This window comes from Chrysemys picta, chromosome 13 (genome assembly GCF_011386835.1).
Source record: "Chrysemys picta bellii isolate R12L10 chromosome 13, ASM1138683v2, whole genome shotgun sequence".
Taxonomy (NCBI): Eukaryota; Metazoa; Chordata; order Testudines; family Emydidae; genus Chrysemys; species Chrysemys picta.
Genome location: NC_088803.1, coordinates 14,114,060 through 14,131,400, shown reverse-complemented (window position 1 = coordinate 14,131,400; position 17,341 = coordinate 14,114,060). Strand labels below are relative to the sequence as shown.

Here is a 17,341-nt window from a genome sequence, read left to right as displayed (position 1 = left end):
CCCCTGCTTCAGGCAGTCAGGGGGAAGGAGGAAGGAGAGAGGACTGGAGCTTGGAGGTGTGCTATGAGACTTGGAGGAACAGAAAACTGGAGTAAGGGAGATCCTGACCCAGCAGGGGAGGGACATTCCCTCCACCAACATTTAAGGACTGAAGGTACCCCACCCAAGGGGGAAGAGGGTAAGAACCTGCAGGGGTTGAGAGGGGCTGGGACTCAGAGTGAGGAGCAAACCCAGACCCCTCCCCCGCTTCCCTTGTTTACCACCTTCCTGGGCCACTAGTGGGGCCCTCAGTGCCCCAAGAGCAGGGGTAAGGAGTGGTATTTTAGCCCCCCCACCACCAAGAAAAGCGCAGGACCCACCATACTATATTGACCATCTTGTCACAGTGCCTACATGCTTCTGAAAATCCCACTAGGCTCCTAAATGTGTTGAAAAATGTGACCCTTAGGCCCTTGGATAGGTGTTGTTCTTGTTTACATCTGAATCAAATAATTCATCAATAGCTCTGATCAACCCTAGTATCCCATTATCTAGCCCTCCCTGGGAAAGTACTTTATAGTGCCAGGCAAAGAGCTCTGTCAGCTTCCCTGATTTCAATAGGATTTGGAGACACTTGCAGCATCTAGATATTTGATAGTGCTATTTCCTTGCTTTGCCATGCATCAGCTGATTATCAAGAGAAATGATATGGTGTCATTAATGGGATTATTAAAGGGTGCTAAAGGCTTTAGGCGCACAACTTCCTTTGACATTCAGTGGGAGCTGGGCACCTATCTCCCTTCTGCTTTTTAAGGAATCCCAGACTCCTTGCCCACTTCTCCAGATTTCTTCCTTTTTAGACATGCATCAGTTTCAGCCGGGGCCCCCAAAGCACTTGGAGCTCTAGCTGATAGCAGAATAATAGGGATTCAAGTCTGTTGCACTGAGGAGTCTGCATTCTGATCTGTCGGCAAAAATATATTAGGATTAAAAAATAAGTTGTAGCTTCTCATCTTTGGAGAAAAGCCACAAGGTATTATGAAGAAATAGCTTTATAGGCAGCCAGAATAGATTTCCAGAATAGATCAGACCAATAATCTATCATCTCCTCTCTATGATATAGGCCAATATTAGATGCCTCAGATGAAGGTGGGAGAAAATCTTAATTCTGTACTTATCAAAGAACCTGCACACTGGGAAAATTTAACTTTAGCCTCCATCAGTCAGAGGTTTATGTATACTCTGAAGCACAAAGGTTTCTGTATCTTCCAGTCTAGGTTCACTTATGATCTGAAGTATTTCTTGGCCTTTTTTTATATTTTTATTTTTTTAATTCTTATTGGCCACTTATTCATATAGTTGTCCAGTACCTTTCTGAATCTCTCTAGGATCATTGATATCTTGTTGCAAGGAATTCCAATGGAGAATCTGAATCACTGATATTAATTTTAACTCTCTCTGGCCCAATGACTATTTTAGTATTTATCCACAGTGGAATAGTTAGTAGGACAGAGAGATAAAGAGAGAGTGAGAATGACTCTGTAGGGTCATAGTTAGGGCACACATCTGTGTGCCTCCTTTCTAATTATTTATCCAGAGTGCAACAGCATCCAGAGGAGAGACTGGGGAAGGCCCACATCAGAATATTCCATAACCCACTGGTTAGAGAATTTTCCTGAAAGAAGGGAGACTTGTTGGAATTGTTTCTCCCACTATGCCTGAGGGGGGACTTGAACTAGCTCTTCCACATTCCAGATCAATTCTTTGACCACTGGACTAAAAGTTATAAGAAGGCTTGGAAGGTTTAGATTTCTATGGGTAAATTTCAGTAAACATTGATTTCACCATAGACACAAACTAATGAACCAGTATTTCCATCAATGGCAATTAAAATGTACAGATAGGCAAAGCAAGAAAAATGCTGCTTAAGAACTAATTAGTTTCATTTGAGGATATTTACTTTGTATATTTTGACATGTGATGTTGACCATTTGTGTTTTAACCATTCTAAAGATTTAAAGCAGGGGTTGTCAAACTCGTGGTTGGGACCCCTCAGGGGGTCGTGAGGTTATTATGTGGGGAGTAGCGAGCTGTCAGCCTCCACCCCAAACCCTGCGTTGCCTCCAGCATTTATAATGGTGTTAAATATATTTAAAAGTGTGTTTAATTTATAACGGGGGGTGGGGTCACACTCAGTGGCTTACTATGTGAAAGGGGTCACCAGTAAAATGTTTGAGAATCACTGCTTTAATTTTTTGAATCTCAATATCTACTGTCATTAAATAATTATTGTCTGATTCCACCATTTTCTGATGTCCCCATAATTCCCTTTGCAAATTTAAACAAAAATAAAAATTCTGAGAAATGCTTAAAAATAAACATGAATATTATCTGTCAAAAATATAAAAAATAGAAATTGCATCCTGCCAAGCCGAGCTATAAGGTGAGCAGGGCACATGCCTCCACCCCCATGCCCGGGTTTTGAATGGGACCCAATCCAGCAAGGAGCCACTGAGCACACCTACAAAATGATCTCCCACATGCCCAGCTTTCTACGAGTTTTCCATGAGAACATGTTGACATTGAGGACGGTTATCAATTTTCTGTTATATTTCATATTGATGCTTCTGAATCAAAATTTAGGGTTTTTAATATTTCAAGTTTCATATCAATTCAGGGTGAAAACAAATATTGGAATATGCCATGAGATGAAAACTCCATTTTCCAGCCAGCTCCGTATTTACTGCAATACTCGTGTTGAGGAAAGTACTCACAAATGTCAATATAGGTTCCCTAAAGCAGCTCTTAAGAGAGGCAGAAGAATTCCCACCTCTTCGCCAGATCTCCCTATTTAGAGAACACCATTCCCTTTTGTTTTAAATTGTTCTGTGTAGTGCACTCTGCATACTGTGCCATTAGAGTTTGCTTCAGTTGTTTGATTTAATTTTCTGTCTTTGATTCCCATTGAATGTGTGTGTGTGCAGGTGTGTGTGTGTGCATCTGCTGCCCCCATTGGAGGGGATGCACCCTTTCCTGTGTGTGTGTGTGTGTGTGTGTGTGTGTGTGTGTGTGTGTGTGTGTGTGTGTGTGTGTGTGCTGAAATTCCTGGAGAATGGTTCTGTGGTTATGGCACAGTTTCAGGTATCAGGAGACCTCAGTTCCCATTGCTGGGAATGCTGACTTGCTGTGCTAACCCAGTCTCTTCACCCTTAGTAGGTCACTACCATTTGATGCGTTGCTTTGAGATCCATATATTGAAGGTGTGAAGGGTATGCAAAATATTATATTTATTATTGCTCATTTTTATTTCAACTCTGTTGTTTCACAGTAATGTCAATTATTATGAAGCTCTGCGTCAACAAATAACCTTGAAGTAAAACATCAGGGGAAAAGTCTCTTCCTACATTGTAGGAACTTTCATCTTGCAAACTCTTTATAGCAAGGGGATGAGACAAAGATCCTCAAATGGTGTAAATCAGTATAGCTCATTGTACAACCATGGAGCTATTAAGATTTACACTAGCTGAGGGACTGGACCTTGGTGTTCTGTATGCTGAGAGAAACCAATGCATTTAGGATGCTGCTTTGATATTAGGAACAATTTAAACTGTTCTTTAATATTTAGGAAAGAATAACAACATTTGTTTAGTACCCACTGGGCCAAAATCCTCCACTGATTCCAACATTCTTACATCGGAGATGAAATTGACCCATAATGATTTTCATTCTTCAAAGTGTTTTAACCATGTTGGGCTCAGCACCATCAGTTTACTCATAGAGCCAATTTTAGACTGAAGGCTCCCAACAGATGGGAAACCAGCATGAATTGGTACAATTCGCATGGACCTATTTGGTGTCTCTAATATTCAGCACCAATGTTTCTTTCTTTGTCACATCTATGGATAAGTCCTTACTTATGTGAGTTGTGACTTCAGTGGGAATGCTTGCATTAGCATGATTATTCTCATGATGAAGATACGAGTGAGATCAGAATTTTGCCCTCATTTGGAAATCTTATTTGGTAAAATATGGTTGTAGAAGAACATTCCCAAAAGGGGAAGAAAACAAGAAAGACTGATTCCTTTTGAAATTTTCATGTAGAGAGAAAAAAAAATGTATTCGAAGAGGAAGAATAGATCCCCTGATGCTGGAAACTGGTATACCTCCATTGCTAGTATAAACTGATATATCTCATTTAGGGGGAGGGATAGCTCAGTGGTTTGAGTATTGGCCTGTTAAACCCAGGGCTGTGAGTTCAATCCTTGAGGGGACCACTTAGGAATCTGGGGCAAAATCAGTACTTGGTCCTGCTAGTGACGGCAGAGGGCTGGACTCAATGACCTCCCAAGGTCCCTTCCAGTTCTAGAATCTATGAATCAGATCTGGATCTGATGAGATCAGCTGTAGTTCCACCGGTGCCAGTGTGGTCAGATCTCCAGCTGATTCACATTGGCACAGCTTGATTGATGTCAATACAGCTACACCATTTCACATCTGCTTTTGACTGGGCACATTTACATATTTATATACAGAACTTCAGCAAGTTTTAGCTTGAAGGGTCTCAGGAGATGGGAAACCAGTTGCTTGATTCACATCCACGTTTGGTATTCTTCAGGTCTAGCTCCGCTGTCTCTTTCTTTGCCACTCCTATAGTTGACCTGTTCTGAGAGTGACCCTGGAGAGAACCAGACCATCTCTGATGTTTTCATCCTGGTGGGATTTTCAAACCTTAACAAGCTGCAGATTTTTCTGTTTCTAGTGCTTCTTGTCACCTACCTGGTCACCCTATTAGGGAATCTGCTCGTTATCATCCTGATAAAGCTGAACTCCTCACTCCACACCCTCATGTATTTCTTCCTAGTGAACCTGTCCTTCTTGGAAATCTGCTACACAACGAGCGTGGTCCCTCAGCTGCTGGTTCACTTCCTAGTCGAGCGAAAGACCATCTCCATTGTGGACTGTGCGGTCCAGATGTTTGTCTTCACCATCATGGGCCTCACGGAATGCTGCCTTGTAGTAGCCATGGCATATGACCACTACATGGCCATATGCAACTCCTTGCACTACACAGTCATCATGAGTGGCCAGGGGTGCGCACAACTAGTGGGTGCATCATGGACAATCAGCATCCTGGTGGAAATGGTTCACACCACATGGATCTTCAGCCTGCCCTTCTGTGGCTCCAACCGTATTCACCATTTCTTCTGTGACATACTGACCAGTGCTGAAGATGGCATGCATGGACACATCTGAGCACAAAATAGCGATCTTCACTTTGCCGATGCTCTTCATTATGAGTCCTTTCCTGTTTATAATCCTGTCCTACGTACGCATTAACTCCAGCATCCTCAAGCTGCCGACGGTGGAGGGAAGGTGTAGAGCCTTCTCCACCTGGTCATCCCACCTCACGGTGGTGACTCTGCTCTATGGAATGGCCCTTATCATTTACCTGAGGCTCAACTCCATTTCCACCCCAGAGAGTGATCAAATTATTTCCCTCATGTACACAGTTGTGACCCCAGTGTTGAACCCCATAATGTACACTCTGAGGAACAAAGAGGTGAAGGAAGCCTATAGATAAACAATAGAGAAGAGCATCTTTTCATGCAACTGGAGAAATTAGAGAATGAAAAGTAAAGTTAATCAAAATGGGGGAATAACGGAAATGCATAAATATTTTGTTGAATTTCTCCTGAAGACCCTCATATTTTTAATTAAAATGTTGCCATTTGCAATGCTTTGACATCATCTAAACACAGTGGGAAAATGGGAAGAGAAACTTTTGTTTCCTAAATGAAAAAAAAAGAAGATCTAAATGTAAAGGAAATGTTCATCAAACTTTTGATAGTCAGAATCTTTTAACCACTGGTCTGATGGCCCAGAACATTCGTATAGCCCTTTGACATCTGAAACTTGTACCATGTGTGCTGTAATGGGCAGGACCAGCTCTGGCTTTTTGGCCACACCAAGCAAAAAAAAAAATGGGGAGGCCAGAACGGCAAAGCAAAAACAAAAACAAAACAAAAAACAAAAAACCTGCGGCGCGGATGGAGCGTGGGTGCAGGGGAACCGGCTAGTGGGGTGGAGTGGGAGGGAGCGGGCGGGAGAGAGAGAGAGAGAAGGGGGGCTGCCAGGGCTACAGCGGGGCGCTGCCACGCTGCCCCTCCCGCCACTCTGCGCTGTGCTGCTCTGCGCCGCCTGCCGCCTGCCGTGAGGGCTCCGGTCCGGTCGGCGGGGAGGGAAGGACGAGGACAGCCCTGCCGGGCTTGCTACCGGGCGGCCGGAGCAGAACAAAAAAAAATAAAAGCGTCCGGGCCGCCCTAGGATTGGGCCAAATGCCGCCTCGTTCAATCTGCCACCCCAAGCACCAGCTTGCTCGGCTGGTGCCTGAAGCCGGCCCTGGTAGTGGGCCACTGGGAATAGGGATGGTGTAGTTCTAATGGCCAGGGCATGGGGCTGACACTCAGGTGGAACTAGAACCTCGTCTCCTATGACACTAGGCATCTTGTTCACTGTGACCTAAATATAAACGCCTTAGGACAAGAACTGTGTCTGTACAGTGCTTGTCACATTGTGGCCTCTAGGTGGTGATATTGTAATAACACTGCTCTACAGCCAAAATGCTTCTGAAATAAATGTAGTCAAACTTTACTAATTCTGGGTCACTGAGAACAAAAATGATGCTTAAAATTGTTGATTGGCTCTAGTTTTCAAAATATGCTATTGGGTCAGTATATATGACCCTTGACTTGGGAATGGAGAAGGATAAGTGAGTTATAAAGGGAAGGGATCTCAAATTAAACCAGAAATGACTAAAAGACATCTTTGACTGGATCTATGAATAAATGTATGACTGGGTTTGGACAGTACTTGCTTTTTAGGCAAAACAATGAATGATGCAATCTGAAGCTGGTATTGCGTCATACATGATATGAATTGCATTATGTTATTCCTAGAAGTCATGGATGATGCAATCATAACGAAGCTTACATCACTCTGCTGAACAAATTGCCCTATATCAGCTCTAGAAATCATACAGTGTTGTGCTGTCTTATTTGTCAGTGTTTGATTTTGCAAAGGGACACATTTCTGTTTAGCCAAAGTGAGCAGAGATGCCTCGTACTTGTGTGAACAGTGCAGATAACTTCTGCTATGTTTGTGCTGAAGTGACTTTTACATCACAAAAGTGCAGTATAACCACTATTGTTAACAAAGCCTATTTGGCTGCAAAATTGGAGATCAGGACAAGAGGTGGGCCCCACACATATTCTGCAACACTTGTGCAACAAATCTTCGCCAGTGGTTGAACAGGAAAAGGAAATTTATGCCTTTTGCATTGCCAATGATTTGGAGAGAGCCAAGAGATCATACCAGGAATTGTTACTTCTGCATGGTGCCTCCAGTTGGGAAAGGTGTGTCAAAGAAGAAAAAGTGGACTGTGCATTATCCAAACATTCCATCAGCTATACCCCCAGTACCCCACGGAGAAGGACTGCCGGTTCCTGATGCACCAGAATCATTCTCACTTGAGTCAGATGAGGAAGAGGAAGAGGATGAAACTTCTGGTCCTGAACCATCAATGTCACAGGACCCACATTTTCTCCCATCCTCCTCCTCTGAATCACACCTCATAACACAAGATGAACTGAATAACCTTGTCAGGAATTTGAAACTACCCAAGAGTAAGGCAGAGCTGTTGGACTCCAGTCTACAGCAGTGGAATCTCCTGGCAGGTGATGTTAGGGTTTCCATGTTCCGTGACGGTCAAAAGGATCTTGTCCCATTCTTCTTCATGGAAGGTGATCTTGTAGCCTGCAAGAACATCAATGGTGTGATGGCAGCCCTCAACATCGTTCACGATCCAGATGAGTGGAGACTGTTCATTGATTCATCGAAGACGAGTCTTAAAGCAGTTTTTCTGCAGAATGGCAATGTTTTGCCGTCAATTCCAGTTGGTCATGCAGTCCATATGAAGGAAACCTATGACAACATGAAACAACTTTTGAGGTGCATAAACTATGACCAACATCAGTAGCAGCTTTGTGGCGATTTGAAGGTTGTTGCTCTCTTGCTTGGTCTGGAGACTGGATACACAAAGTACTGCTGTTTTCTCTGCGAATGGGATAGTCGTGCAAGAAATTCCCACTACATCAAGAAAGATTGGCCACTCCGACAGTCGTTGGAGCCTGGGAGGAAAAGTGTTCAGCATCAACCACTTGTTGAATCAAGGAAGATTTTATTACCACCCTTAAAGATCAAGCTGGGTCTGATGACGAATTTTGTCAAGGCCATTGACAAAACACAAGCAACTTTCAAGTACCTCTGTAGAAAATTTCCAAGGTTAAGTGAAGCTAAGATAAAGGAAGGTGTCTTTGTTGGTCCTCAGATTCGTGAACTTCTTTAAGATGATGCATTTGACCATGCACTGCGTGGCAAGGAAAAGACGGCATGGAAAGCCTTCCAGTTAGTGGCAATAAATTTTCTCAGAAAAAACATGGCAGACAACTACAGGTTGTTGGTGGAAAACTTCCTCAAGGCATACAAAAGCCTTGGTTTCAACATGTCACTACAGATACACTTTTTGCACTCTCATCTAGATTTTTTTCCACCAAACTGGAGAGCAGTGAGCGACGAGCATGGCGAGCGATTTCACCAGGACATTGCAACAATAGAGAAACGCCAATCAGTTGTTTTAATTGTCATATTTGAATTCAGCACATCAAAATACATAATAAATAGCACATTTTATCTCTGAAGCAAGCGACTTCTCAAAAATTGTAGACCAGTGTACTCAGAGCAACCAGCAGTGGCCTGTTAGCGAACACATACATGTTAGCTTAGTATATACCCCACGATATGAATCCCTGGCAGTTACACAAGCCTAATTAGTTTCAGAGTAGCAGCCGTGTTAGTCTGTATCCGCAAAAAGAAAAGGAGTACTTGTGGCACCTTAGAGACTAACAAATTTATTTGAGCATAAGCTTTCATGGGCTAAACCCCACTTCATCAGATCCATAGAATGGAACATATAGTGAGGAGAGATATATACATACAGAGAACATGAAAAGGTGGGAGTTCCCCTCCCAACTCTAAAAGGCTAATTAATTAAGATGGGCTATTGTCAGCAAGAGAAAAAAAACTTTACACACCATTACACACATTGAATCTATTTCCTAATGTTAAGTATCCTCACACCCTCTTGTCAAACTGTCTTAAATGGGCCATCTTGATTATCACTACAAAAGTTTTTTTAAAGGGGGTGTCTATACTGTATAATGGGCACCAGGGGCACCAGAGTGTGGGGCTGCTGGAGGGTCAGGCAATGGTCAGAAATGATGTCAAAGACTTTGCTTTTTCAGCTCCTGCAGCTTTACACTTTTTTGTTCGTACAGAGCAATGTATTACCCTTCTGTCAGAGCCAATCCCAAGCCTCAGAGCAGTGAGGAAAATTAATTAACACTAAGGGAATTAATTACTCCAACAGTGTAACTATTTGTTACAGCTAATATACTGCCCGCCCTATGCTCCAGAAGGTGGCCAAGGTCAGGAGATGTGCTTGGACCTTGTATGGTCCTTGATCATTTTCCATTCATCATTGTTCAGAGTGGGCTTGATTTGCAAAGGGGCTGAGGTCTCATTGAGTTCAGTGGGAGTTGCAGGTCTCAAATGTTGCTGTAAATTAGAACCAATGGCTTGATAAGAGTCTGGAGTATAAAGACACATATATAATTCACCTGCGGGAGCAGAACCTTTTCCCGCTTGGCCCCGAATAGACATTTCATGCAGAGCAACATCGATGATGGAATGGCCTGTAACTGTCGCCTAATAACATTTCCCTACGGAGCTAGTGCTGTAGTTTGTGTCTTTGAAAAAACACGAGATAATCTCTTCCAGGGCCGGCTCCAGGTTTTCTGCCTCCCCAAGTGGCAAAAAAAAAAATAAAATAAAAAAGCCGCAGCGGCGCGATCGCACCCATTCCACTCTTCAGTGGTAATTCCGTGGCAGGTCCTTCGCTCCGAGAGGGACTGAGGGACCCGCCGCTGAATTACCGCCAATCGGAATGGTGGTGGTGGAGGGTCTGGCTGGAGTCAGGGGACAAAGAGACTCGGCTGGGGCGGCGCATGACTACGATGATGGGTTGGAGAGGCTGAAGATCCTCACTGGAGTGAAAGAAGATAGGAGCCCAAATGACTGGACAACAGAGTATACGATTCACATAAAGTAGAATAAAAAATAGAAAAAATAATACATTTATAAAAAGTGCAAAATAAATTTAAAATAGTAATAATGAATAAAATACAAAAATATTAACAGACTTATAAAAAGTAAAATAATAAAAACTGAAAAATAAAAGAATTGTAAAATACATAAAAACCATAAAAGGGGAAATAAAATAAAATAAAACTTAAAATATATATAAACAGCAATAAAATCAAAAAGGAAATACATGTAAAATATATTAAAAACGTAAAAATATAACTATTAAGAAAAAACACACACACAAAAAGAAAGAAAAAAGAAGTACAATTGTAAAACAGAGGACGAGAGTCCATGGGGCTTTTGCTCCTATATCATAGGTGAGGAGCTTTGGTGTGTGCCCCTGTGTCCCCCTCTCTGTCCTGCATGTGGACAGGGCTAGACAGCAGTCTCACTCCGGCCATGCGGCCACCTCAGCCTGGGAGTGAGGGGCGGTGCCCTCCCCGGGCTTCCGGACCCACAGACAAAGCCCGGGGGGAACCACTCCCATTTATACTTGCTGGACACAAGGCTCTTGCTCGTGTTGTACAGGAGGCTAAGCGACCCCCCTGTTATACACTGAGCAATGAGGGCTCCCTCTGTGTGGGTCAGAGGAGAGACCCTGCGCTCCAGGGATGAGGTAGCTGGTGGACTGACCCCACAACCGCCAGGCACCTCTTCCATCAGTGGACGGTGACCCTGACTCCGGGAGAGACCTCTGGTAGAGCGAGAGAGAGACGGTGTGTCCCTCGGCTGGGCCCCCTGGGCAAGATTCAGCCCAGCCGCAACGGGATACACAAGGTATTAGGTGGAAAGGGGAAGGAGAGAGAGAGCCAGGCTGGAGGCCTCCGGGCTCTGCTGCCCTCTCTGAACCAGCCTGAGTGGGGGCCCTCGGGGCTTTTCCCAACGTGTACCCAACTCACACAACCTTGTGACACAGGTCCGGGCCAAGCCTTCGGAATGAGGGGAGAGAAAAGGGCAACGCTGCCTCTGCCCAGGATGGGCAGGGAATCACCACGTCCTCCTGGAACTGCCCTCTGGGCACCCAGCTGGGATTGTAGCTCACTGAGACTTCCAGAGCCTGGCCCCAGTGCGGTCACACCGTAAGGGAGAACAGAAACACCTGCCTTTAAAATTCAACTGTATCTGGGGTGACCCCACCTTTATTTCAAGTTCCCTAATAGAGGACACTGCTGCGGGGGGGTGAGCTCAAGGGGGTATTTCGGGGTGCTGGGGTGTGTGTGTGTACTGGGAGATGGTATTTGGGAGGCGCTGGACAGAGTATTTGGGGTGTGTAAGAGCAGGGGTGCCTCTCGGGACTGGGGGACCTCCCGCAGGCATGCCTCTGAAGGCAGCCTGACTGCCACCCTCAGGGCGACCGGCAGGCCGCACCCCGTGGCTTGCCGTCCCAGGCAGGTGCTTGCTGTGCTGGTGCCTGGAGCCACCCCTGACAGTGAGGTGGCAAAGTTTTCAGATGATACTAAACTACTCAAGATAGTTAAGACCAAAGCAGATGTGAAGAACTTCAAAAAGATCTCACAAAACTAAGTGATTGGGCAGCAAAATGGCAAATGAAATTTAATGTGGATAAATGTAAAGTAATGCACATTGGAAAAAATAACCCCAAATATACATACAATATGATGGGGGCTAATTTAGCTACAACTAATCAGGAGAAAGATATTGGAGTCATCATGGATAGTTCTCTGAAGGCGTCCATGCAGTGTGCAGCGGCAGTCAAAAAAGCAAACAGGGTGTTAGGAATCATTACAAAAGGGATAGAGAATAAGACAGAGAATATCTTATTGCCCTTATATAAATCCATGGCATGCCCACATCTTGAATACTGCATACAGAGGTTCAGAGAAGGGTAACTAAAATGATTAGGGGTTTGGAACGGGTCCCATATGAGGAGAGATTAAAGAGGCTAGGACTTTTCAGCTTGGAAAAGGGGAGACTAAGGGGGATATGATAGAGGTATATAAAATCATGAGTGGTGTGGAGAAAGTGAATAAGGAAAAGTTATTTACTTGTTCCCATAATATAATAACTAGGGGCCACCAAACAAAATTAATGGGCAGCAGGTTTAAAACAAATAAAAGGAAGTTCTTTTTTACACAGCGCACAGTCAATCTGTGAAACTCCTTGCCTGAGGAGGTTGTGAAAGCTAGGACTGTAACAGGGTTTAAAAGAGAACTGGATACATTCATGGAGGCTAAGTCCGTTAATGGCTATTAGCCCAGATGGTTAAGGAGTGGTGTCCCTAGCTTCTGTTTGTCAGAGGGTGGAGATGGATGGCAGGAGATCACTGATCATTACTGAATTAATGTATCTTGACTTTTACAAATTTCTTATCTGCTTATGTTAAATACTAAGTCATACTGTTGCTTGGTAGTGTGAGGTGTAGGTTAGCATGAGTGCACAGAACACTGGGAAGAACATACGCTAATTCAGTTTGTAGAACTGCCATGTATTCACATAATGGGGTGTATACTAACTTAATACATGTGTTCGCTGACAGGACACGGCTTGTTTCTCTGATTATTATTGTATAAGGGCAACACCTTTGCTAAATGAATTAACAAAGCAGAGATGAGAGCATTTATGTGGGCTTTACCTTTTTTATCAAATTGTGTACATTGTTGGGAGTGTAGAATGGGAAACCGAGTCACATGTCCATCCAATTTAGGCTTAATCAGTTTTGCCTTTATTTAATACAATTTAAAACAGAATTAATCTTACTTGTAGTGTCTGGACATACATTTCTGCCTCACAAGTAATAACAGACAAGACAGAATAAGTGAATGTTCCCAAGTTAAGACATTCTGGGGCACTGAAAAGTCCTTCCTTCCTCCATGACGTCAGTCCTCCTCACCTGCCTGGATCTCCTGTTCGGGTCCTTCGGTTTCATTCATCGATTTCTGATCCAGCATTTCTCCAGCCCATTTTTATATGTATTTTCTTATTTTTTATGTATTTTACATATGTATTTTATACATATTTTACATATGTACATATGTTTTTGTATATGTACATATATATACATAATTTTACATATTTTATACATATTTTCATACATTTGCACATTTTCTATTGCTTAATTTTCCTCCATTCTTTAGTCAACACATTATCCATTGAATTTTACATAACCTGTTCATTAATTATGAACAAATGTTAATCATCTAATATCTACAATTTTCTTGATGTACAGTGCTTCTTTGACTCGGGAATCACCAGGTAAAACTCTCTGCCCTGCGTTAAGCAGAATGTCAGACTAGATTATCAGCATTGGTCCCTTATGGCCTTTTAATCAATGAATCTATGATATACGCCATGATCTGTTAGCATAGACCTCTGAACCTGTACAAAATGCCATGGAATTCAAGAGCCAGCTTCAAGAGTTGTTGTGTGATCTGATCAGGTTAGGCATTGAAAGATCCATCAGAGTCTTACATAGGAAACTGTTCATAAGTGCTGAGAAATATTATTTAAAATTAGGCAACAGGGAGCACCGGGGAAATCCATTAGACAGCCAAAAAAACTCAGCCCAACCAAATCCAAATCCTGAAATGCTGCAATGGACCGACAGAGCAGGAAAAGGAAAAGCCTAAATGGAGTTGTCTGTAGAGATGGTTTGGATTTTTCCATCATTAAAATTTTGGTGAAAATTGTAAAATTTGCAAAAACCAAGGTGAACATTTTATGAAAGGATTTCCATTTTAAGCTTCTTTTTTCTTTGACATTCCAGATTTTGAAGATATTTAAAATTTGGGGTTTTTTGGTAACACAAGTTTCTCTTCCCATTCTCCTGATAGGTTTACAAGTCCAATTTTTTCAAATGGCAACATTTCAATTAAAAAGTGAGGGTCATCGGCAGTAATTCAACAAAACATATATTTATTTCCCTCATTCCCCCTGTTTTAAGTAAGTCTAATTTTCATTCTCTGTTTTCGCCGATTGTGTGAAAAGATGATCCTCTCTACTGTTTTTCTAAAGGCTCCCTTCACGTCTTTGTTCCTCAGAGTGTATATTATGGGGTTCAATACAGGTGCTGCAACTGTGATCACGAGGGAAATCATTTGATCACTCTTTGGGGTGGAGATAGACTTGGGCCTCAGGTAGGTAAAAAGGTCCATTCCGTAGAACAAAGTCACCACCCTGAGATGGGAGGAGCAGGTGGAGAAGGCTTTATGCCTTCCCTCTGCTGTCGGCAGCTTGAGGATGGTGGAGATAATGCAGATGTAGGACAGGGTTATCAACAAAAAAGGGCCCATAATGAACAAAACTGACACAGTCAAGACCATAATCATATTTTTGGATATGTCCGTGCATGCCATCTTCAACACTGGTGGGATGTCACAGAAGAAGTGGTGGATGCGGTTGGAGCCACAGAAGGGCAGACTGAAGATCCAAGTGGTCTGAACTACTTCCACTGAGATGCCGATGATCCATGAAGCACCCATGAGCTGTGCACATGCCTGGCCACTCATGATAGTTCTGCAGTGCAGGGGGTGACATATGGCGATGTAGCGGTCGTACGCCATGGCTGCTAAGAGGCAGCATTCACGTCAGGCCCATGATGGAGATGATGTACATCTGGGCAGTGCAGCCCGCGATGGTGATGGTCTTTTGGTCCACCAAGAGGTGAACCAGCAGCTGAGGGACCACACTGCTGGTGTAGCATATTTCCAAGAATGACAGGTTCACCAGGAAGAAATACATGGGGGTGTGGAGTGAGGGGTTTAGCTTTATAAGGAGGATAACAAGCAGGTTCCCCATCAGGGTGACCAGGTACATGACCAGAAGCACCAGGAACAGAACGATTTGCAGCTTGTTAAGGTTTGAAAACCCCACCAGGATGAATACATCAGAGATGGTCTGGTTCTCTCCAGGGTCACTCTCAGAATAGGTCGTCTGTAAGGGTGGCAAAGAAAGAGACTGAATCTGAGGAATACTAAACATGTGGATGTGAATCAAACAATTCATACTGGTTTCCTTTCTGTTGGGATGCTTCAGACTAAAACCTGCTGCAATTCTGCATAGAAATATATAACTGGACCCAATCATCATCAGGCATAAGCTGGTGGAGCCACATTGATGTCAATCAAGCTGTGCCAATATAGGTCAGCTGGAGAGCCGACCACTTTGACACCAGTGGAACTACAGCTGATTTGCAACAGACGGGGGTCTGATGAATTGACTCTAAATGAGCTACATCACTTTATACCAGCAATGGAGGTATACCAGTTTCCAGCATCGGGGGTTCTATTCTTCTTCTTTGAACACATTTTTTTTCTGTCTCCATGGAAATTAAAAAAGGGATCTTTTCTCCTTTCTGCGTTTCTTTTGTTTTCCCCTCAGGAATGTTATTCTATTCTATAACAATGTTTACCAAAATAAGATTTCGCAAAGAGGGTAATTATTTTTATTTATTTATTTATTTTTGTGGCATCCCAGGAAGCTTCTCAGGAAGGTGGGAGATTAGCATCTTCAAAGTCCTATTGTTCTCCCCAATGGCCAATCCATACTGATTTCATTCTGTGTGGTGGGCGTTTTCCAGGTGTAAACCAACTTGTAATTGTTACATAGTCAATAGTCCTAAATTCAAATACAGTAATGATACATGCATATAAATAGGATAATCATATTCAGCAGATCACAAACTTTCCAATGATCTCTCAGCAGACCCATCTTGCATAATATACATCTTAGATATGCTATAACCATATTATAACATTATTTCTATGAAGAATATGGGGTATAGTGTTTCACACACACATCCATAGATAGATAGATAGATAGTTATGAATACAGACACAACCCAGGTGCTCAGAAACACACACTCTAAGATTCTCTGCCACTGTATGGAAAATTCAAATGAAGAAACCAATGACTTAATCCTGGTCCCATTGCAGACTGGGGCACAATGTCCATACACTTCAGTGGGAGAATGGTTGGGGGCTTAAGTCATTCATCAATAGCCTACCTTGTTTAAGAAGAGTAGTTCCCTCTCCCAGCTGCAGACGCTAAGTGTGTTGAAGGAAAGAGAGGTGTTTTTATTTCATTCACTGGCTTCTGGGACCTACTCCCTAAAGGAAATTTCTTGTAATATTCTTCAAAGGAAGAACAATACTGCCTCAACCTGCAACAAAACAAAATTCACTAGGGAAGTCATTTCGTAGAAAGTTGTATCATCAATCATCATCATCGTGTGTATTTTCTAGATGAAAATCATAATAGGATTTACTAACTGTGGTAAACTGTGTGATAACATTTTGTCTAGAAGAAGGAATGATTTGTCCAAAGCAACACAACACAGAGTCGGGGTTGACTAAGGTAAAATGCCCAAGGCTCATGACTCCGGTTCCCCGATGTTCAGATTGTGTGCCCCATTCTTGTCTCAGAACCATGATTAGAACCCAGGAGCTCAGACTCCCAGTCCCAACTGCTCTAAACATTAGACCCCACTCCCCTCCCAGAGCTGGGAACAGAACCCAGGAGTCCTCAGTCTTAGACTCCACTGTCCCAATCACAGGGCCCATTTCCCTCCTAGAGGACCAGATCCAAAGCCCATAAGAAGTCAGTGGGACTATTCCCTTTTACTCCAGTAAGTTTGCAGTGGGACCAGAATCAGGGCTAGTTCCCAGGAGCATTAGAATAAACTCTGTGTGGAAGCTGAGTGGTGCTGGGGGTAGTGCGCTTCAGGGAGTGGGGTGATGAGCTCAGCTAGGAGCACTCTCAATTCTAAGACAGTGTTCACCCCATTACTCCAGCATGGAAGAAGGAGGCTGTGCTATTGGGACTGTGGTGGGATTCTCAGTTTGAGGCACACTTCCCCCTTAGTCAGTGCTGGAAGCAATGCCCCAGTGTAGCACCAGTGGGCGCTGATCTATAGGGATGGGCCTGGAGGGCTCTGTGGGATGTTCTCAGCTTCATTGATCCCAACGTCCCAGTTCAGCAGTAAGGGGCGCTGTACAGCAGGGAATAGGGTGGAGGACTCATTAAGGGACATTCTCCTCTGTGGGTCAGTGTAACCCCCATGCTCCAGACCAGCTCCAAGGGATGACATGCTGCAAAGAGCTGGGTGGGGTCTCACCTGGTGGGGCTCGGTTGTCTCTTGGTCCAT

The 17,341-nt window shown here is 43.4% G+C and overlaps 1 pseudogene; it reads right to left on the bottom strand.

Moving 5' to 3' along the window:
- Positions 1 to 14,135: 14,135 nt before the first annotated feature.
- LOC135975145 (olfactory receptor 10A4-like) lies at positions 14,136 to 17,341 on the bottom strand (annotated as a pseudogene).